The following is a 22,975-nucleotide window of genomic DNA, read 5'->3' on the forward strand; positions in this document are numbered from 1 at the left end:
GTGCAGTTATATCAGCGAAGGATGGCCCGAGCCTTCAACAAAAAGGTCAAGGCCAGCCCTATCAAAGAAGGGGATATGGTGCTAAAACAGATCTGTGTGACGCACATCGACCCGAGGGGCAAGTTTAGGCCAAACTGGGAAGGACCGTTCTTCGTGAAGAAGATACTAAGCAAAGGGGCGGTGAAGCTTACCACCGTGGACGGCATGGAGTTCTCCGAACCTACCAATCTGGATAGGCTTAAGAAATACTTTTCGTAAAAAAAAAAAAAGAAAAAGAAAAAAAGAAATAAAAATTCCCGATAGGTCGAAAACCCGCAAAGGGCGACCTATGCAACAATAAGGGACATCCCAATGAGTGAAAACCCAAGAGGGCGCTCATTTGAAAATTCCGGGATAATAAAAGGAGAGTTGAAAAATCGCTGGGACCTGAAAACCGAAAAAAGGCGGGTCCTGGTAACGGTAGTTATATCTTGAGCAATTATAAAAATAATGTATAAGCGGCTAAGTATTTCTATTGTTTGTAAATAAATAAAGGCATGAATATGTTTGAAGAGAATGATTGGAATTATTATGATCGACTGCATGCATGGTATTGTAAGTCATGAGTTATACATTTCTTTTCCCCACCACCAAATAAAAAGCCTACCCAAATATCTTTTTCACATATACCCGCCGTACGTCACGGTAGTACTAATAGATTTGTAAACCAAAATAATGATGGGACTATCAATGAGAAGGAATCCCAAAGTCCCAAAAGCCCTCAAACGAATCAAAGCCTCCGAAGTAAGGTTCCCGCTCCCCGGCAACTCGGCGGCTCTCCACCGCAATCCGCAAACTCCCCTCAGCAACTCGCTGGGCTTCTATATCCACACGACTCCTCTCCTCGGCTGCTCGGCCTTGCTCCTCCCAGTTGGAGCGCTCATTCTCCCTATCCCGACAACGACGTCCGATCTGAGCATCAACATCCAGTAGCCGCTCCCCTTGCCCAACCGCCACATTCTCCTGTAACCTTCGGTCAATAGAATGGAGGGAAGCAATGTATAAAAAAAAAAGAGAAAAAGAGAGAAAAATATTCATTCATAATCATGTGCATACATATCACTACACTAGGTCATACCATAAAAATATTCACCAGGTAATGGGCGTGACTCAAGTCAAGCCGCATGCAGAAATACGCGGATAGCTCCAAGAAATCCGTGTGAGTTTAGGCAGGCTCCGATAGGTAAATTAAAATTCGATAAATGGGCACAGGCCCCGCTACGGACTGCGGTCTACCGCATCATCAATGGGCACAGGCCCTGCTACGGACTTCGGTCTACGGCATCATCGACTCCGGTCAAACGCAGACGATCCTGGTAAAAAGAAGCGACTGCGGTCACAAACTCTCGGACGAGTGATAAAGCCCGAATATCAAAGCGACTGCGGTCATAAACTCTCGGACGAGTGATAAAGCCCAAATATCAAAGCGACTGCGGTCATAAACTCTCGGACGAGTGATAAAGCCCAAATATCAAAGCGACTACGGTCACAAACACTCGGACGAGTGATAAAGCCCAAATATCAAAGCGACTGCGGTGACAAACTCTCGGACGAGTGGTAAAGCCCAAATATCGAAGCGACTGCGGTCAAAAACTCTCGGACGAGTGATAAAGCTCAAATATCAAAGTGACTGCGGTTAAAAACTCTCAGACGAGTGATAAAGCCCAGCTATCATCAACAAAGGACGCCTGCAATCGATGTAGAGATTAGGGTCGAACGGTTGGTTTGGAGATGTGCAAACGAAAAGACGCCTGCGATCGATGTAGAGATTAGGGTCGGACGGTTGGTTTGGAGATGTGCAAACGAAAGGACGCCTGCGATCGATGTATAGATTAGGGTCGAATGTTCGATTGGGAGATCTACGATACAAGAAAACGCCTGCGATCGATGTAGAGATTAGGGTAGAACGATGGATTTTGAGGTATGCAAAACGAGAGGACGCTTTGCGATCGATGTATAGATTAGGGTTGAACGGTTGATTTAAAGATATGCTAAATGAGAGGACACCCACGATCGATGTATAGATTAGGGTTGAACGATTGATTTTGAAATATGCAAAACGAAAGAGTACCTGCGGTCGAGATAAAGACTAAGGTAGCTGGAAAGAGCAATTTTACCTGCGGTTGATTTAGAGACTAGGGTAGCTAGAAAGAGCAATTTTACCTGCGGTTGATTTAGAAACTAGGGTAGCTGGAAAGAGCAATTTTACCCACAGTCGTAGACTAGGGTTGCTTTTGAGCCATTTTCACCCGCGGTCGTGGACCAGGGTTGCTTTTGAGCCATTTGACCCATGGTAGTAGACCGGGGTCGCTTTTGAGCCATTTTACCCACAGTCGTAGACTAGGGTTGCTTTTGAACCATTTTCACCCGCGGTCGTGGACCAAGGTTGCTCTTGAGCCATTTGACCCACGGTAGTAGACCGGGGTCGCTTTTGAGCCATTTTACCCACAGTCGTAGACTAGGGTAGCTTTTGAACCACTTTTACCCGCAGTCCACTTAGGCTAGGGTCCGTAAGAAGAACATCCGCCGGCAGCCGATTCAAAGGCAAGGACGGAAAGAATCGAGAATGACGCCGGAACGCGCAGCGCAAAGGTCAGGTATTCTTCCTCCTACTCTTTACGTGTCTCTTACTTTTATATGTTTTACATTGCATGTGTTGCGTTAGCAAAAGACGTTTTCAAAACACACACATCACTGTCAAAATAGGAAAGTAGGGGCAACTGTAGACACCGAGTCGGAGGACCTGTGACGAAAACCTTTAACAAAGCAGTCGAAGCGGTTGATTCCGGAAAATTTTTGAAAGGAAAAGAGAAAAATGTATAGTCGCAAAGCGGTGAGTCAACGGGTCGCAGTCGTCGAGTAGACGGCTCGTGGACGCTCCGCGACGTGGTGCGAATGCCTAGCGGCAGCCGACGTGTGTCCAACGGCAGTCGGACGCACGCCTGGCAGCACAGGGCGTGCGCTCAGCGCCCGCGGGACGCCCAACGGTCGTTGGGCACGCTCCCCCGACAGTCGTTGGGCGAGCGCCCGATGATCGTCGGGCGAGCGCCCGATGATCGTCGGGCGAGCGCCCGATGATCGCTGGGCGCACGCCCAACGTTCGCTGGGCGCACGCCCAACGACGTTGGGCGGACGCCCAATGATTGTTGGGCGTACGCCCAACGTCAGTTGGGCGTGCGCCCAACAATTGTTGGGCGTGCGCCCAACAATGTTGGGCGTTCGCCCAACAAAAGTTGGGCGTTCGCCCAACATAGGTTGGGCGTCCGCCCAACCAGGTTGGGTGATAGCCCAACCTTAGTTGGGCGTCGCCCAAAAGATTCCGGGATCCGTGGCCTATTTAAGGCACGGATCCCAATGCATTAGGGAGGGATTTTCTTGGAGCTTTCTCACTCTAAACATTTTTAGAGAGAGAAAGTCAATTTTTTGGAGAAAATATTTTTTTTCCCAAAAAAATCCAAATTTTCCAAAAGTTAAATTTTTACCAAAAATACAAAAAAACACCGGAAAAGCACGATTCGTGTAATCAACCGACTTCAACTGTCAATACCGAACTTGAGGTATTATCCGAGGACTAGACTCGTTTTATTTTATTTAATTTATTTCCTTTACTTATTTTGTTTTATGTTATAATTTTATTTATTTAGTTATCCATTTATTTATCACGTTTTATTTAATTTTTCGTATTTATTTAGTTTTCGTCTCGTATTAGATAAACATTCGGTTTTGTTTTTAAATAAGAAACCTCGTTTTGATATCCCAATACGAACCGTGATCCGATTAAAAGGTAGTTCGGGTATTAAAAACGTTGTAATTATAAGTTTTTTTTGAAAAGATATTTCCGAATAACGTTTTAAAATAAAAAACGTCGTTTTAGGAAACTCCGTTATAGACTATGATCCATTTTTGGTAGTTCGGAGATCCAAAACGATTGAATTAGACTTAATTCAAAGCTTTTGAACGAATCTGGAAAGTTGTGGAATGTTTCTGTAATTCTTCTCTTTCTGTCACTGATTGCTGTTTACCGACGGATTTTCCGTCGGTAAATCTGCTGAAATGTAAAAAATGCTGTTTTGGTCCCTTTTTCCCAACTTTTAGGCTTTTGGTCCTTTATATATATATATATATATATGTATATTTATGAAATATATACTTTCAAACTATTTTTAAATACTTTGTACATACGTTTGTTTATATGTATATATTTTCTATTTAATTCATTTGGGAGAGTTATTTCTCATATATTTATTATGATAGTTATTTTGGGGATATAAGGTTTATTTACTTATTAACAATAAACTTGGTTCATTATTTTATATGTTTTAAGTATGATAAAAGTGTATTATATTTAGTATCTTTGATTTTCATTATTATGTATATATTTAGCTATATTAGGTGGTATCCTTTACTTGGTTTTTTTAAATTATATGTATATCACTATTTTCAAATATAGATATATATATGTATATGCTCATTTTTTACCCTTTTGGCGTTTGGGGATATAGGTTTTAAATTAGTTTCCAATTGATGAATTTGGGATTGGTTCATTTGTTGTTGTGATTATGATAATGTTCAAGATTGTTTCAATTGAGTGAAAAGGGGAAAATAAACCACAAAAAAAAGAATTTAATTTGTTTATTTAAGCTTGATTTTTAGAGGCTTCTAATGTAAATAGAACGTTTTCTTGACCTCTTTAAACCATTTCTTAAAATCATCACGTTTTAAAACCTTAATCCGTTCCAACGACGGATTAAGCGAATCTTGTAATTAAAATCGTTTTCATGGTGAATAATAGAGTTTTGAATTGTTTTCTTAAATGATTTGTACAAAATAAATTGACTTGTATGCCTAACCATGTTTTCGGGTTAAAATTCTTTATTCCACGTCTTCAAACGCTTGAGTCGTTCCAACGGCGATTCGAGTGAACGTCATTAACGGGGTTTTGAAACGTACCTAAATCGTTCCAACGGCGATTAAGGTACGAACCATGTAAATAAACTCATTTTTGGGAAGTGAGTTTGGTTTAGAGTTAGTGTGTAATACGAAGCATAAATCACATTGTAAACAAATCAATTCTTTCTTCTCCCCCCTCTCTCTCCTATGTATTTTGAACTGATGTAAATGGGTGATTCTTTACCAAAGTGGCTTTTCAATAATATATGCTCAAAACGGTTTTCAAAACGAGAAAGAAAAGGTTTCAAATGAATTTTAAACTCAAAGAAATATGCGATTAGTCCGTTATCGCCTAACACGCTGAGTAGGAGGCCGGTGGTTCATAACCGGGCGATGTCGGGGTGCCTAGTAGCCTTTCTCCGGAAAGGAGCTAGCCTTCTTGGCTCGTACCTAAGTTTCCCGAACCCTCACCGGTCTCCCGCAAGGGATCGGTGTTCATTTTCCCATTCGTGGGTGGCGACTCTTCCATACTCCGAGCTCCGGTCCTGCCGAGCAGCTTGATTCCACGATTGGTTGCTTTCGGCGCCAATCACCGCTTACGTCGCCATGAGGTGTCCACCCCCTAGTCCGCCCGGGAGATTAGGCCGCGGCACCTCATCTAACAAGTGGCGACTTTGCTGGGGAAGCGAGAAATTTGATTCCGGAAGGCGTGTATTAAGCCCTTAACGGGGACGGATCGTATTATTTCTTTTCGTATGCATTCATATGCATTATTGCAAACCTTTTGGGTAATTTTCGTGAAACCTCTAGCGAGAGTCCATTCGTCGCTCGAAAGAGGCTAGTGTAAGTTCCCCCTTACAGTAAGGCGCCAAAGGGTCCCCATCCATTCGTTAGGGGCGAATTTGTGCGGTCCTGTGAGGTCCCGCGATCAGCCGTGTCATCATATAGTAGCCTTAGAAGTTGCCATAGGATTACCCGTTACCATTTTTTATATGATGAATGAATCAGTTCGTGTTTTTAAATTGCCATGATACGTGTCTAATCCTAAAAATGTAAAGAAAAAGAAACGATGCGTTAATATATACTCTTAAACCGATATACAAACTACCCCAAAACATCGAAACGATTCGAACTAAAGACGACTTAGTCATCTCGTATGAATGAACTTGTGCGACCCGTCTGGTCCCTTTCCGTGTCCCGAAGAAGGCACATGTTCAGGAAATGCGTTATGACATAAGCACGTATTAGTATGAATCGGTTTGGTATTAAGGATAGTTATATCTCGATTCAAAAGATTATATTAACAGTAGCCGTTATTCACATTCTTTAAATAGGTTGGGATAAAGCGAGATTATGACAAAACGAAAACAAAGAACGTTTCTGTTTCGAATGACCCCGTTGTAACGTAAAGAGTTTCGCAAACGTGGCCCGTCCCTTCTGAATAAAAGACGAGCTCTTACGTTATGCCTTGTGTCGTTCTTAAGAGAAATGGACGTGTCCGCAAAAGTGACTAAGAAAATAAAAAGCAAAGATAGACAAATGACCAAAGTCATTCTGTATCTACGATATATATCCATCCCGAGGGTAGTTAAAGAAAATGAACCAACGTCGTTAAATACGTGCCTCGAACTGGTATATACGCCGCTTAAAAATCACGAAACCGAATTAAACCAAACTGCATAATTGCGCCATATGGACGAGACTGTGGATTTGACTAATGGCTCGATCATTTCGACCGTTACCAAAACTACAAGAAATATGGCCCGATCTGCGTGTTTGTTCAGTTCGTGCCAAAGTGAGAAGGACGGTAATATCCCTGCTTCGAATAAGCATGCGATTCAACGAAATGTTGATTTTCTATAACCACGCTAGGACGGTATATCCCGTAAATTGGAAGAAATAAAAGAGTTGTTAATAGCCGAAAGATTATCATGCGCTCGAATAAGACTCACTGTCTTTTCACGTAGCCAAAACGAGCAAACGGATTCTTAACGCTAGAAACAAACACGTTATGCGATGAGTCCGTTCCTTAAAATAAAAAGTGCTTTCATCACTGAATAAGCATGCAGTTACGTCTCTCGATAGATCCCAAAAGATCCCGTCGTAATCCAAAAATCAAGATACGAACCCACGCGAATAAAAAGGAACGAGTCATTGTCAATAACGAACGATTGAACCAGAAGAATAACTCGTACCGCGTCTAAATCCGAGATACGCTCAAAAGGGAGTCAAAACCCGAACTAATGCGTCTCGCAAAATGACAAAAGACGGGTTATTCCGATAGGACAATCCATTTGGTCGATATCTTAGTCACCAAACGCTGATACGTTAAAACGAACTGTATTGTCTGATGAATGATTTACTTTTTCGCAATAATCGATGGCATCACGCGTCCCCTGGACCGCAATGTGAGCCCCAAACCAAAATCCTAGGAAAGAGACTTGGACCATCGAGTGGGTGGAGGAATAAGGGTGGAAGAGAGATGTTGTGATACGTGTAATTAGACTGATGTTTGTTCTTCTTATCTTATATATCCGTAAATAATAAAGCACACACCACGAATCATGCATATAAAATCATGCATACATACTAATGGATACCGTTCACGCAGACGTCATCATTAAGCGGTTGTGGTACCGAGAGAGCAGTCGGCTAGTCAGGCAGTTTCATCAGCTACAGATTGACAGTTCTGAATCGGCAATTGTGGCTTCTGATTTGTCTTCATCCGGGTATACTCATTCTTCCGTCAGCATGTCTGCGACCGACGAAAAGGTGGCCGGACTGGAAAACTCTGTGAACAACATTAATGAGCAGTTAGCCGCGATAGTGGCCCAGATAGCTAAGTTGGCCATGAAAGATGACAAAAGTGGCAGTAAGCACGCTGAGAATGAGGTGAACGATGGTCCTCGCTTTGGGAATGAGGATGACTATCAGGATTACATCCGAAAGCAGCTGGAGAAAGAGGAAGCTAAGGAGGAGGAGTGGAAGCAACACATCACTCAGGAGGTGCAGGATCTACGTGGGGGAAGTTCCGGGAGTCAGGACTTTTATAACTTGAAGAATTGTTTATCGGCAACGACTTTGCCTTTGAAATTCCGGCTCCCTGATATGAAAAAGTTCGATGGAACTGAAGATCCCACTGCCCACATGAATCAGTATGTTACTGTAATGAAGCACATGATCCTGACTGAGGACCAAGTCCTGGGGCTGTTTAACACTTATCTGGAGGGGGCTGCCCTCACATGGTTTCATGCATTGCCAATGGTGATGAAGAGGGATTGGAAAGAGTTAGCGAAGTCATTCATCGCTCAGTATAGCTTCAACACCATGCTTGAGGTCACTTTGAAGGAGCTAGAGAGCACTAAGCAGCAGACTGGGGAATCCTTTTCCGATTTTGTAAGGAGGTGGAGGGCTAAGGCCGCGGTTATGAAACAGAAGCCGCTTGAGCAGGACTAGATCCGAATGGTAGTGGGCAACACATTGCCATATATTAAGAATGAGCTGCGGTATATGCCCTTTACCGATTTCAATCAGACGTATAGCTGCGCCTTGACAGTTGAGGGGGATGGAGAACCGAAAAAGGCGTATACCAAGTGGACGAAGTCGGGATATAGTGCCGGAGGGCCAAGTGCGAGTGCAGAATCTGCAGCAGTGAAAGTGCTTGATCTTAATGCTATCGAAAAGAGGCAGTTCGCCAAATTTGATCAGACCTACGCAAAAGTCTTCGAACGATTGCAGAAAAAGGGGTTGCTGAAAGCTCTTACTCCTTATAACAAAGCTCCACCTTCTCAACAGATACAAGCTAGGGGATACTGTGAATTCCACAACAGTTATGGGCATACTATTGAGAACTGTGAGAGGTTGAAGCACGAGATCCAAGATTTGATTGAGGAGAAGAAGATAGCTGATCCTTCGTCAGCAAACCCTTCCACTAGGCGTAATCCATTGCCTAATCATAGGGTGAGCATGATCGGAGTCGGTCTGGAAGAAAGTGTAGTGATGGAATCCTTCGAGGAAAACGAAGAGGAGTTGTTGGACTCCGACGAAAAGAGCAATGTAGGAAATGGTCTATATGTGTCCTTTCTTGGCGAGGAACAGGAAGGAGAACCGATGGATGAAGGTTTGGACGGTGGAGCACCGTATGATGAAGAAAGTGCAGAAGAGACCGGAGAAGGGTCGTCTCGAACTATTGTGCCAGAATTGGGTCTGTTTAGTGGCGGGGAGAATCCCGATGTGCACTTGCATGAATATATGCGTGATATGTTTGTTGAATCCTTCGGGGTGGACGAGATTGCTCAGTGGTTCCATCATTCGCTGATAGGCGAGCCTTTGGGGTGGTTCCACTCATTACCCGACTCTTGCAAGCATGATTGGGATCGATTGTCAGATTTATTTATAGAAAAGTACCAAAGAGCTGAAGACAGGACTGCAGAGCGCTTCGCGATGCAGATCAGACCTATCAAGCGTCCGCTACCAAGGGTCAGTAAGTACAATGGCAACAAAGATCCCATGGAACACCTTCACTTCTACTTGTCGGCCATGGGGCCTTTGGGCTTTAAGGAAGAAGAGATCACCAGTTTGTTCTGTAATTTATTGAGGGGTGAGCAGTTGATGTGGTATATGTCACTTCCGATGCATGTCAAGACCGATTGGGCGGTAATGACAAAGAGGTTTATCAAAGAGTATACGGTATGGATGCTGGCAGAGCAAACCCCGGACTCACCCTCTTATGAAACACCCGAGGCAGTGTTAGCAATGCCTAGGTATGGGGGATACCGTGATCCTATTGAGCATGCGAGGATATTCCGCAACCATATGTACGACGCCGGGTTCCCTCAATGTGAATTACATGAACATTTCCTGGGAACCCTCATGGGAGAAGCCTTGTTGTGGCACCAAGGCCTATCAAAGGAGGAAATGGGTCATTGGATACCGCTTAGGGATGCCTTTGTGGCGAGATATGAGATGTATGTTCCATGGACGGGATCCCTGGAGGATCTGGATAGGATCAGGCAATTCCCCGAGGAACCATTCGTGGATTATGTTAGGAGGTGGAGGCACCGCTATGAGCAATGTCATGAAACAATGAGTGATAAGGTGCAGCTTATGTGCATACAAAGAGGCGCTATTCCGTTGGCGGCAAGAAGGATGAGTAGAGTGTCCCTCCGGGATTATAATGATTTGATAGGCTGGGCTTTGTATGGATCAGCGGATCCCTTCTATTTGAATCCGAACGTCCCTCACGTAATGGATCTAATGATTGTAGACATTTGGGAAAGTTCTTCGGACGAGGAGGATGCTAATCGGAGGATTCCTATCAATATCTGGGATGAATCTGATGATGAGCCGGCAATCGCCGTCATGACAAGATCAGGTCGAGTGGCCGAGGGAAAGGCACCTATGGTGGACACTGAGATAGGAGAAGGATCGGCCCCCAAGCCAGATGACAAAGTCCTCGAGTAGTTGAAGAAAACACAAGCTAAGTCCACGGTGTGGGAAGTCCTATGCCATTCCAAGTACCACCATGAAAATCTGATGAAAGAACTACAGAATTTGGTTATTTCTACCGATACTGAGCCGGCAGCGTTAGTGGGGGCAATTATGGCTCGAAAGAAAACCGAAATCACGTTTACGGACGAGGATCTCCCAGAAGAGGGGAAGGCTCACAACAAGCCTTTGTACATCCGAGCTGAGATTAACGGGAAGAAGACTAGCTGTGTGATGATCGATGATGGATCGGCCATTAATGTTTGCCCGCTGAAACTCTTGTCTAAATTGGGAGTAGAAAGAGGAGACCTGACGGCCTCGGAAACTGTGATCAGGGCTTATGATGATAGCCGTAGGCACATCGAATGAGTTTTTAAGGCCAAGCTGAAAGTGGGGCCGCTTGAGGAAGAAACGGAGTTCACGGTGCTGGATATCCCGGTAACCTTTGCTGTATTGTTGGGACGCCCATGGTTCCACAAGTTGGGAGGTGTGCCCTCCACGCTCCACCAAATGATCAAATTCCCCTTCGGGGAGGAGATAGTGACAATCAGAGAGGAAAAATTGAGCTTGGTGGCGGCATTGGGAATTGAGCCTCAGCTTTTCTCCGGATTCCAAGTTTCGGGGATTTACGAGTCTAGCATGACCTCTGACGTGTTGAAAATGATGAAAGGAGGCTTTATCCCTGGTATGGGCTTGGGAGCACACCATCAAGGGTTGCCAGAATTTCCGGACTTCAAGAGTCAGAAAACCCGGAGGGGTTTAGGATATGAACAGGGAGGTCCATCCAACACGAGTAGTGAGGGAAAAGTGGGCCTAAGGAAGTATTTCGTGAATGAGGGGCATGGAAAGGTTTATTCAGGAACCCCTGAGTCATGGACTAGCACCGAAGGAAAGATTCTGCCAGGTTTTGAGATCTTCAATGATGTGACTGACTGGGGCAAAGGAAAGGCAAGCTGCTTTGTCGAGGAGATTATGATGTTAGATTTGAATGCCGAGGAGTAGGTCGTTACTATTGAAGCAACTGCGGGAGCAGTGGACGAGCCCAGTACCTCCAAAGCTTATGAGAAACCCGAGAACCCTGATGATGAAAATTGTATTACTGCTTTATTTGAATCTGATGATGTACTCGCCAACACTATCAATGAAATGAATTCTGATTTTGCTTACTTGCTTGATGTTGATCGTGATCATTCCATGCATTCTCATTCATATAACATGCCTACATTTGAAATCAATACAATAGAAATGTCAACTTTCAATCTTGGCACGGATGAAAATCCTAAACTTATACAAATTGCTCAAGAATTAACTATTGAAGAGAGGAAAGAATTTGAGAGAATAATTAAAAAATACGAAATAGTGTTTGCTTGGACATACGGAGACATGCCAGGAATTGATCAATCAATCGTAACTCACCGTATTCCAACATATCCCGATGCGAAGCCCGTAAAGCAGAAGCTCCGACGAATGAGACCGGAATGGGCAGATAAGATCAGAGAGGAAGTGAAAAAGCAGTTAGAAGCAGGGTTCATCGAAGTAATCGACTATCCCCCTTGGGTCGCAAATGTAGTGCCCATCGCAAAGAAGGACGGCAAAGTAAGAATGTGCGTCGATTATAGAGATCTTAACAAGGCGTGCCCCAAAGATGAATTCGTGTTGCCTCATATTGACGTGTTGATCGACAGTGCAGCATCAAGTGTCTTACACACGAATGTAGACGGTTTCATGGGCTACATGCAAGTACAGATGGCCGAGAAACACAAAGCAAAAACCTCATTCACAACTGAGTGGGGAACATACTGCTACAGGGTGATGCCGTTTGGTTTGAAAAATGTCGGGGCAACTTACCAGCGAATGGCTACAGCACTGTTCCATGATATGATACACAAGGAGGTAGAAGTTTATGTGGATGACATGATGGTCAAATCGGAGACAAGAGAGGGGCATTTCGCTGCACTTGAGAAGTTTTTGGCCCGAATTGCAGAATTCAAGCTAAGGTTGAACCCGAAGAAGTGCTTCTTTGGCGTTTCATCGGGGAAAATCTTAGGCTATGTGATCAGTAACAAGGGAATTGAGGTAGATCCCGACAAAGTGAAGGCCATACGGGAAATGCTGGCACCAAAGAATGAAAAAGAAGTGAGAGGATTTCTAGGACAGGTTCAGTATATCAGTCGGTTCATAGCACGACTCACTGCAATCTGCGAGCCGATCTTTAAGCTGCTACAAAAATATCAACCCACGGTTTGGAATGATAAGTGCCAGTAAGCATTAGAGAGTGTCCGGAACTATTTGTCTAATCCACCAGTTCTGAGACCGCCTAAACTTGGAAAACCGCTTCTCCTCTATGTAGCGATCGAGGAGCGATCTATTGGGGCAATGTTGGCCCAGGAAGGGGACACTGGTGTGGAGCACGCGGTGTATTATCTGAGTAAGAAGTTCCTGGAATACGAGCCTAAGTATAACATGATCGAAAAGACGTGTGTGGCAGTAGTATGGCTAACAAAGAAATTACGGCACTATTTCCAATCTTATAAAGTGATCATTATTTCCCGGATGGATCCCGTGAAGTATCTGTACCGAACTCCGTCTCTAACAGGGAAGCTAGCCTGATGGTTGTTGCTTTTGTCCGAATTTGATATCAAATATGTAACGAAGAAGGTTATCAAGGGGAGAGCCGTAGCAGAATTCCTGGCCAACCAACCCCTGAACGCAGGAGATGAAGAGATAAACTATGATTTCCCCGATGAGCACTTGAACGCAATAGAAGTTATACCATGGAAAATGTTCTTTGATGGGGCAGTTAACTCGAATGGAGCCGGGGTAGGAGTGTTACTCATCTCGCTAGAAGGAGAAAGGATCCCGATGGCAAAGAAGCTATCCTTCCCTCTTACTAACAATATGGCCGAGTATAAAGCGTGCATCTACGGGTTAGAGTCGCTAACAACATTGGGAGCATCGTATGTGGAAATCTGGGGCGACTCAAAGCTGATCATCGAACAGGCACAAGGAAACTGGGAAGTGAGGGAAGAAAGGTTACGTCCATACCTAGACCAGCTAGAAGGGTTGGCACAAAGATTAAATGAATGTCGTTTTTTTATCATATTCTTCGAGCACAAAACCAGGCAGCAGATGCTTTGGCCACTTTGGTGTCAGTTTGGAACAATCCTCGGAACCTTGCCTCGAAGCCGTCGGTATTGAAGAGATCTCACAAACCATGCTACGAAGATGTAATACTATTGGGGGCAGATGAAAAGCCGTGGTATTTCGATATCGTAAACTTCATGAAGAGTGGAACATACCCGGAAGAGTCGGAACTGAGGGATCAAGCTGTGATTAGAAGGTTAGCTCAGCAGTTCGTCATCCACAACGACTTGCTTTACCAGAGGCACACTGATGGGTTACAACTGAGGTGCTTGGATGCGGGAAGAGCCCGCGAGGCAATGGAATCAGTACACTCGGGAATTTGTGGAGCCCATATGGGAGGAGCGGCGTTAGCAAAGAAAATCATAAGGTAAGGCTTCTACTGGCTCACCATGGAAAGAGATTGTAACGAATGTGCGAAGAAATGCCACGATTGTCAAATCCACGGGGATTATAGTCATCTACCAGCCATGGAATTGCATGTGTTAGCACCTATTTGGCCATTTGCGGCTTGGGGCATTGATATCATCGGGGAGGTGAGGCCTAATGCTTCGAATGGGCACAAATTTATTACAGTCGCCATTGATTACTTCACCAAGTGGGTAGAGGCAGAGTCATTTGGCAAGTTGGGGTCTAAACAGATGAGGAAGTTCATTGAAAAGCACTTGATCACCAGATTCGGAGTGCCTCATCATATGATCACGGATAATGGAGTCCAGTTTCAAGGAGAAGTGAGAAGTCTCTTCCGAGAGTACGGTATTGAACATCATAGGTCTTCTCCATATCGCCCGCAAGCTAATGGCGCAGTCGAGGCAGCTAATAAAAACCTTAAAAGGATTCTCGTAAAGACAGTAAAATCGCATCGAAACTGGCATGAACAGCTTCCGCTCGCTTTATGGGCTTATCGCACGACAGTTAGAACGTCAACTGGGGCAACGCCGTTCTCCTTGGTATACGGGGCGGAAGCCGTTCTCCCGATTGAAGTTGAAAAGCGATCGTTGAGAATCGCAATAGAAGCAGAGATTCCCGAGACGGAATGGGTGAAGAAGCGGTATGAACAGTTAGCGTTGGTGGACGAGAAAAGGATGGAGGCCCTTTACCATGTGCAGTTATATCAGCGAAGGATGGCCCGAGCCTTCAACAAAAAGGTCAAGGCCAGCCCTATCAAAGAAGGGGATATGGTGCTAAAACAGATCTGTGTGACGCACATCGACCCGAGGGGCAAGTTTAGGCCAAACTGGGAAGGGCCGTTCTTCGTGAAGAAGATACTAAGCAAAGGGGCGGTGAAGCTTACCACCGTGGACGGCATGGAGTTCTCCGAACCTACCAATCTGGATAGGCTTAAGAAATACTTTTCGTAAAAAAAAAAAAAAAAAAGAAAAAAAGAAATAAAAATTCCCGATAGGTCGAAAACCCGCAAAGGGCGACCTATGCAACAATAAGGGACATCCCAATGAGTGAAAACCCAAGAGGGCGCTCATTTGAAAATTCCGGGATAATAAAAGGAGAGTTGAAAAATCGCTGGGACCTGAAAACCGAAAAAAGGCGGGTCCTGGTAACGGTAGTTATATCTTGAGCAATTATAAAAATAATGTATAAGCGGCTAAGTATTTCTATTGTTTGTAAATAAATAAAGGCATGAATATGTTTGAAGAGAATGATTGGAATTATTATGATCGACTGCATGCATGGTATTGTAAGTCATGAGTTATACATTTCTTTTCCCCACCACCAAATAAAAAGCCTACCCAAATATCTTTTTCACATATACCCGCCGTACGTCACGGTAGTACTAATAGATTTGTAAACCAAAATAATGACGGGACTATCAATGAGAAGGAATCCCAAATTCCCAAAAGCCCTCAAACGAATCAAAGCCTCCGAAGTAAGGTTCCCGCTCCCCGGCAACTCGACGGCTCTCCACCGCAATCCGCAAACTCCCCTCAGCAGCTCGCTGGGCTTCTATATCCACACGACTCCTCTCCTCGGCTGCTCGGCCTTGCTCCTCCCAGTTGGAGCGCTCATTCTCCCTATCCCGACAACGACGTCCGATCTGAGCATCAACATCTAGTAGCCGCTCCCCTTGCCCAACCGCCACGTTCTCCTGTAACCTTCGGTCAATAGAATGGAGGGAAGCAATGTATAAAAAAAAAAGAAGAGAAAAAGAGAGAAAAATATTCATTCATAATCATGTGCATACATATCACTACACTAGGTCATACCATAAAAATATTCACCAGGTAATGGGCGTGACTCAAGTCAAGCCGCATGCAGAAATACGCGGATAGCTCCAAGAAATCCGTGTGAGTTTAGGCAGGCTCCGATAGGTAAATTAAAATTCGATAAATGGGCACAGGCCCCGCTACGGACTGCGGTCTATGGCATCATCAATGGGCACAAGCCCTGCTACGGACTTCGGTCTACGGCATCATCGACTCCGGTCAAACGCAGACGATCCTGGTAAAAAGAAGCGACTGCGGTCACAAACTCTCGGACGAGTGATAAAGCCCGAATATCAAAGCGACTGCGGTCACAAACTCTCGGACGAGTGATAAAGCCCAAATATCAAAGCGACTACGGTCACAAACACTCGGACGAGTGATAAAGCCCAAATATCAAAGCGACTGCGGTGACAAACTCTCGGACGAGTGGTAAAGCCCAAATATCGAAGCGACTGCGGTCAAAAACTCTCGGACGAGTGATAAAGCCCAAATATCAAAGCGACTGCGGTTAAAAACTCTCGGACGAGTGATAAAGCCCAGCTATCATCAACAAAGGACGCCTGCAATCGATGTAGAGATTAGGGTCGAACGGTTGGTTTGGAGATGTGCAAACGAAAGGACGCCTGCGATCGATGTAGAGATTAGGGTCGAACGGTTGGTTTGGAGATGTGCAAACGAAAGGACGCCTGCGATCGATGTATAGATTAGGGTCGAATGTTCGATTGGGAGATCTACGATACAAGAAAACGCATGCGATCGATGTAGAGATTAGGGTAGAACGATGGATTTTGAGGTATGCAAAACGAGAGGACGCCCACGATCGATGTATAGATTAGGGTTGAATGGTTGATTTAAAGATATGCTAAATGAGAGGACACCCACGATCGATGTATAGATTAGGGTTGAACGATTGATTTTGAAATATGCAAAACAAAAGAGTACCTGCGGTCGAGATAAAGACTAAGGTAGCTGGAAAGAGCAATTTTACCTGCGGTTGATTTAGAGACTAGGGTAGCTAGAAAGAGAAATTTTACCTGCGGTTGATTTAGAAACTAGGGTAGCTGGAAAGAGCAATTTTACCCACAGTCGTAGACTAGGGTTGCTTTTGAGCCATTTTCACCTGCGGTCGTGGACCAGGGTTGCTTTTGAGCCATTTGACCCACGGTAGTAGACCGGGGTCACTTTTGAGCCATTTTACCCACAGTCGTAGACTAGGGTTGCTTTTGAGCCATTTTCACCCGCGGTCGTGGACCAGGGTTGCTCTTGAGCCATTTGACCCACGGTAGTAGACCGGGGTCGCTTTTGAGCCATTTTACCCACAGTCGTAGACTAGGGTAGCTTTTGAACCACTTTTACCCGCAGTCCACTTAGGCTAGGGTCCGTAAGAAGAACATCCGCCGGCAGCCGATTCAAAGGCAAGGACGGAAAGAATCGAGAATGACGCCGGAACGCGCAGCGCAAAGGTCAGGTATTCTTCCTTCTACTCTTTACGTGTCTCTTACTTTTATATGTTTTACATTGCATGTGTTGCGTTAGCAAAAGACGTTTTCAAAACACACACATCACTGTCAAAATAGGAAAGTAGGGGCACCTGTAGACACCGAGTCGGAGGACCTGTGATGAAAACCTTTAACAAAGCAGTCGAAGCGGTTGATTCCGGAAAATTTTTGAAAGGAAAAGAGAAAAATGTATAGTCGCAAAGCGGTGAGTCAACGGGTCGCAGTCGTCGAGTAGACGGCTCGTGGACGCTCCGCGACGTGGTGCGAACGCCTAGCGGCAGCTGACGTGTGTCCAACGGCAGTCGGACGCACGCCTGGCAGCGCAGGGCGTTCGCTCAGCGCCCGCGGGACGCCCGACGGCCGTCGGGCACGCTCCCCCGATAGTCGTTGGGCGAGCGCCCGATGATCGTCGGGCAAACGCCCAACGTTCGCTGGGCGCACGCCCAACGACGTTGGGCGGACGCCCAACATAGGTTGGGCGTCCGCCCAACCTCTTTTGGGCGACGCCCAACCTTAGTTGGGCGTCGCCCAAAAGATTCCGGGATCCGTGGCCTATTTAAGGCACGGATCCCAATGCATTAGGGAGGGATTTTCTTGGAGCTTTCTCACTCTAAACATTTTTAGAGAGAGAAAGTCAATTTTTTGGGGAAAATATTTTTTTTCCCAAAAAAATCCAAATTTTCCAAAAGTTAAAATTTTACCAAAAATACAAAAAAACACCGGAAAAGCACGATTCGTGGAATCAACCGACTTCAACTGTCAATACCGAACTTGAGGTATTATCCGAGGACTAGACTCGTTTTATTTTATTTAATTTATTTCCTTTACTTATTTTGTTTTATGTTATAATTTTATTTATTTAGTTATCCATTTATTTATCACGTTTTATTTAATTTTTCGTATTTATTTAGTTTTCGTCTCGTATTAGATAAACGTTCGGTTTTGTTTTTAAATAAGAAACCTCGTTTTGATATCCCAATACGAACCGTGATCCGATTAAAAGGTAGTTCGGGTATTAAAAACGTTGTAATTATAAGTTTTTTTTGAAAAGATATTTCCGAATAACGTTTTAAAATAAAAAACGTCGTTTTAGGAAACTCCGTTATAGACTATGATCCATTTTTGGTAGTTCGGAGATCCAAAACGATTGAATTAGACTTAATTCAAAGCTTTTGAACGAATCTGGAAAGTTGTGGACTGTTTCTTTAATTCTTCTCTTTCTGTCACTGATTACTGTTTACCGACAGATTTTCCGTCGGTAAATCTGCTGAAATGTAAAAAATGCTGTTTTGGTCCCTTTTTCCCAACTTTTAGGCTTTTGGTCCTTTATATATATATATGTATATTTATGAAATATATACTTTCAAACTATTTTTAAATACTTTGTACATACGTTTGTTTATATGTATATATTTTCTATTTAATTCATTTAAACTATATTGGGTATTATTTTTAGAGGATTATTTATTTAGGCATCTTGGGTAATTAATTAGAAGGTGTTTTGAGGATAATTAGGAGTTATTTTGATGTATAATGTATATTTGGGAGAGTTATTTCTCATATATTTATTATGATAGTTATTTTGGGGATATAAGGTTTATTTACTTATTAACAATAAACTTGGTTCATTATTTTATATGTTTTAAGTATGATAAAAGTGTATTATATTTAGTATCTTTCATTTTCATTATTATGTATATATTTAGCTATATTAGGTGGTATCATTTACTTGGTTTTTTTAAATTATATGTATATCACTATTTTCAAATATAGATATATATATGTATATGCTCATTTTTTACCCTTTTGGCGTTTGGGGATATAGGTTTTAAATTAGTTTCCAATTGATGAATTTGGGATTGGTTCATTTGTTGTTGTGATTATGATAATGTTCAAGATTGTTTCAATTGAGTGAAAAGGGGAAAATAAACCACAAAAAAGAGAATTTAATTTGTTTATTTAAGCTTGATTTTTAGAGGCTTCTAATGTAAATAGAACGTTTTCTTGACCTCTTTAAACCATTTCTTAAAATCATCACGTTTTAAAACCTTAATCCGTTCCAACGACGGATTAAGCGAATCTTGTAATTAAAATCGTTTTCATGGTGAATAATAGAGTTTTGAATTGTTTTCTTAAATGATTTGTACAAAATAAATTGACTTGTATGCCTAACCATGTTTTCGGGTTAAAATTCTTTATTCCACGTCTTCAAACGCTTGAGTCGTTCCAACGGCGATTCGAGTGAACGTCATTAACGGGGTTTTGAAACGTACCTAAATCGTTCCAACGGCGATTAAGGTACGAACCATGTAAATAAACTCATTTTTGGAAAGTGAGTTTGGTTTAGAGTTAGTGTGTAATACGAAGCATAAATCACATTGTAAACAAATCAATTCTTTCTTCTCCCCCCCTCTCTCCTATGTATTTTGAACTGATATAAATGGGTGATTCTTTACCAAAGTGGCTTTTCAATAATATATGCTCAAAACGGTTTTCAAAACGAGAAAGAAAAGGTTTCAAATGAATTTTAAACTTAAAGAAATATGCGATTAGTCCGTTATCGCCTAACACGCTGAGTAGGAGGCCGGTGGTTTATAACCGGGCGATGTCGGGGTGCCTAGTAGCCTTTCTCCGGAAAGGAGCTAGCCTTCTCGACTCGTACCTAAGTTTTCCGAACCCTCACTGGTCTCCCGCAAGGGATCGGTGTTCATTTTCCCATTCGTGGGTGGCGACTCTTCCATACTCCGAGCTCCGGTCCTGCCGAGCAGCTTGATTCCACGATTGGTTGCTTTCGGCGCCAATCACCGCTTACGTCGCTATGAGGTGTCCACCCCCCGGTCCGCCCGGGAGATTAGGCCGCGGCACCTCGTCTAACACCTGCCCGCTAGGAAAATGTTGGTTAGTTGAACATGCGGAACTCCTCTTGATCCTCAATGGCGTAAATTTTGCGAAACAATGTGGATTTCCCCGGATCATAGTGGCATCTGATTGTATGAGAGCTATTGATTCTGTTCAAAGAATATCTAATATGAGTTATATTGATATTCTGGGCCAAGAAATCAGACAGCAGGCTTGTTTCTTCACGGAGATTAAGTTCGAGCATGAAGCTCGTGAACAAAATCGAGTGGCGCATGAATTAGCCCGATGGGGTAACTCCATTAATTCGCCTCAGATCTTTTTTGGTTCTTACCCTCAATTTCTTAGAAATTGTATCAGCTATAATGTTGATTTCCTTTTAACTTGTATCTGTACTGAAGCTTATTTGAATTAATGCAAGTTTATGTGTTTTATCGAAAAAAAAGGGCAACTTGATCTTTAGGTCTATCTCTTATTCAACTTTATTTATTTATTTTTTTGAATAAAAAAAGCAATGAATTAATGAGCCAAAACTTGGCAAAATTGTAACAAAGATTCAGAAACAAAACTCGGTAAAGAATTAAAAATTGAAGGGAAAGTGGATAAACGAGAAGATTGTGCTAACACATGTGTCATCCCACTCGCTTGCCGCCGTATCCATTTGACTGAGTAAGAGTCATTTGATGTTAGAATCGACCATATTTGAATGATTCTATCCCCAAATTCAGAATCATCAACAGAGCTAGAATTTATTGCATCAATCACTTGTTTAGCATCGGTTCGTAAACCACATTCCTTATTCCCTCAGCTTCTAGCCATTGCATAGCCTGTAATAGAGCTTTGATAACTGGCGATGAACTTCTGATCGGATTTCTTCCCTGCGGGGGGCGTCGTTGGGTTCGACGGGGGGAAGCTCCGATGCCAAAGTCAGTATTCGGAATAAAGAATAAACTGTATTGACAAGAGAAAGGTTTAGAGTGAGAATGTGAATGTACCTCAATAGCTTGGGATGCAAGCTATTTATAGTCATGTGATCGTAACTCCCAGTAACCAGAAAGTCTCCATTAATGCCTCATTAATGGCGGTTACGGATCTCCTTTAAGTGTGACCGTTAGCTCATTAACGGTCCATTAATTGCCTTTATTGGGAATCGGCTCAACCGTTCGGCGGGCGAATCGAAGCGTAATGGCGGGTCTCACGTAGGTTTGACTACGGATCTCGTGTGGCAGAGTCTAGGTGATACGCCATTCGGATGACTTACTTGATACGTCATTGCTTCTCAGACCACCCCAATATGAGGCCGTTTTGGTAAATATCCTCTTTGATCCCGTGGATAATATCCTGATGTTATCAGAAGCCCCCCCAAAGTTCCGTTAAAGTCCTTTAGGGCTTTTGCGCTTCCTTGCATGCCGTCATGATGAATCACATTTATGGTCACTCTATTCCAGGCCATTCATCGAGCGACAGGTGTCATAGGCACGCTGCTCGAGGTAAGAGGGGATACCTTCTTCAACCTCTCTCTTATCTTTCCGATTCATTTGCTATTCCCCTCTCATTTAGTTCGAGTTTCTTCAGAGCATTTACCAGCATCCAGAATCTTCAAAGCTTCCAATTCTCATATAAGTGAATCTTCTCGTCTTGTTTTCTGGGTTTTTTTATGAGTTCTTCTTCTGGGTCTACTAACGGATGTCGAAACCACCAGAGATAAATATAACTTCACAACCCTTATGCTTGCACAAGGGTAAGTAAAGGTCGAACCCAAAGGATTAGTACTGATTTAACTAAATTAATAACCAAGAAAATAACAAAATTAAATAAAGGGGGATTTGAGTAGATTGATGAACTAAGTTAACAAAAATAACAAAATCAAAATTGAAGTTGAATATAATAAATAAAGAAGATTCCAACTAAGGGGTTCTCAGGCAAGGAATTCAATTAGTCTTGATCATTGACAGATAAAATAGACTCTTATACACATACCGGATCAGTTTGGAGTATTCTTCCTTAATATTAAACTAGTCAAGCACGACAAATACCTAGTTCCTAATCAATAAATAATCCAGCCTCAGTGGTCAAGATTCAATCTATTGACAGCCTTATGAATTAGAAGAACCCGACCTTAGCCAACCGACACTCAGCGTAGACGATTCAGAAACTAAGTTATTTGTTCATTCGACTCAAATAAACCCAATTACTTTTGTATTAATGTCACATGAAAGACAGTCTCAGGTTGTCAAATCTGAATCTATTCTTTCAAATACAAAACTAACTTAATTTATATTATCGATTGCTACTATGATTGGTTCGTTTAGGTAAGACTCTAACTTTACCAATTCAGCCATATGACAATCCAATTCAAAGAATGACCTGCAGTTATCATTCGAAGAATGAATAATCAATTGAAAATAAATCCCTAAAATGCAATGAACAAATAAGCGGTAAGATAAGAATTAAAGCACAACAGTCTCACAATAATGAAGAAAACCTCCTTTGAATTAACCCTTAACTGAAAATAGAAGTTTAGCTATAAATAGCCATGGAGAACAACCCTTGTCTCTTTTGGAAGAGAGAACAAAATAAACCTAAAAACTAAAAACGAAATGAAAAAACTGATTTTAAAACTGAATTCTGATTATAAAACGGAATTTAAAACTGAACTCCCATTAGAGATAGATCCTCTCCTATTTATAGGAGTTCTCCAACCCTAATTAGGAGATAAATACTAGCTAATTATAAAAAATAAATATTCTAACTTCCTAATACTACTTGACTTCTTCCTTCCTGATTTGTAGGCTCAAAACTCCTTAATAGACATCTGAATACGTGATAAATTTGAACAGA

This window comes from Euphorbia lathyris, chromosome 4, assembly GCF_963576675.1.
Source record: "Euphorbia lathyris chromosome 4, ddEupLath1.1, whole genome shotgun sequence".
In the NCBI taxonomy this organism is placed as follows: Eukaryota; Viridiplantae; Streptophyta; class Magnoliopsida; order Malpighiales; family Euphorbiaceae; genus Euphorbia; species Euphorbia lathyris.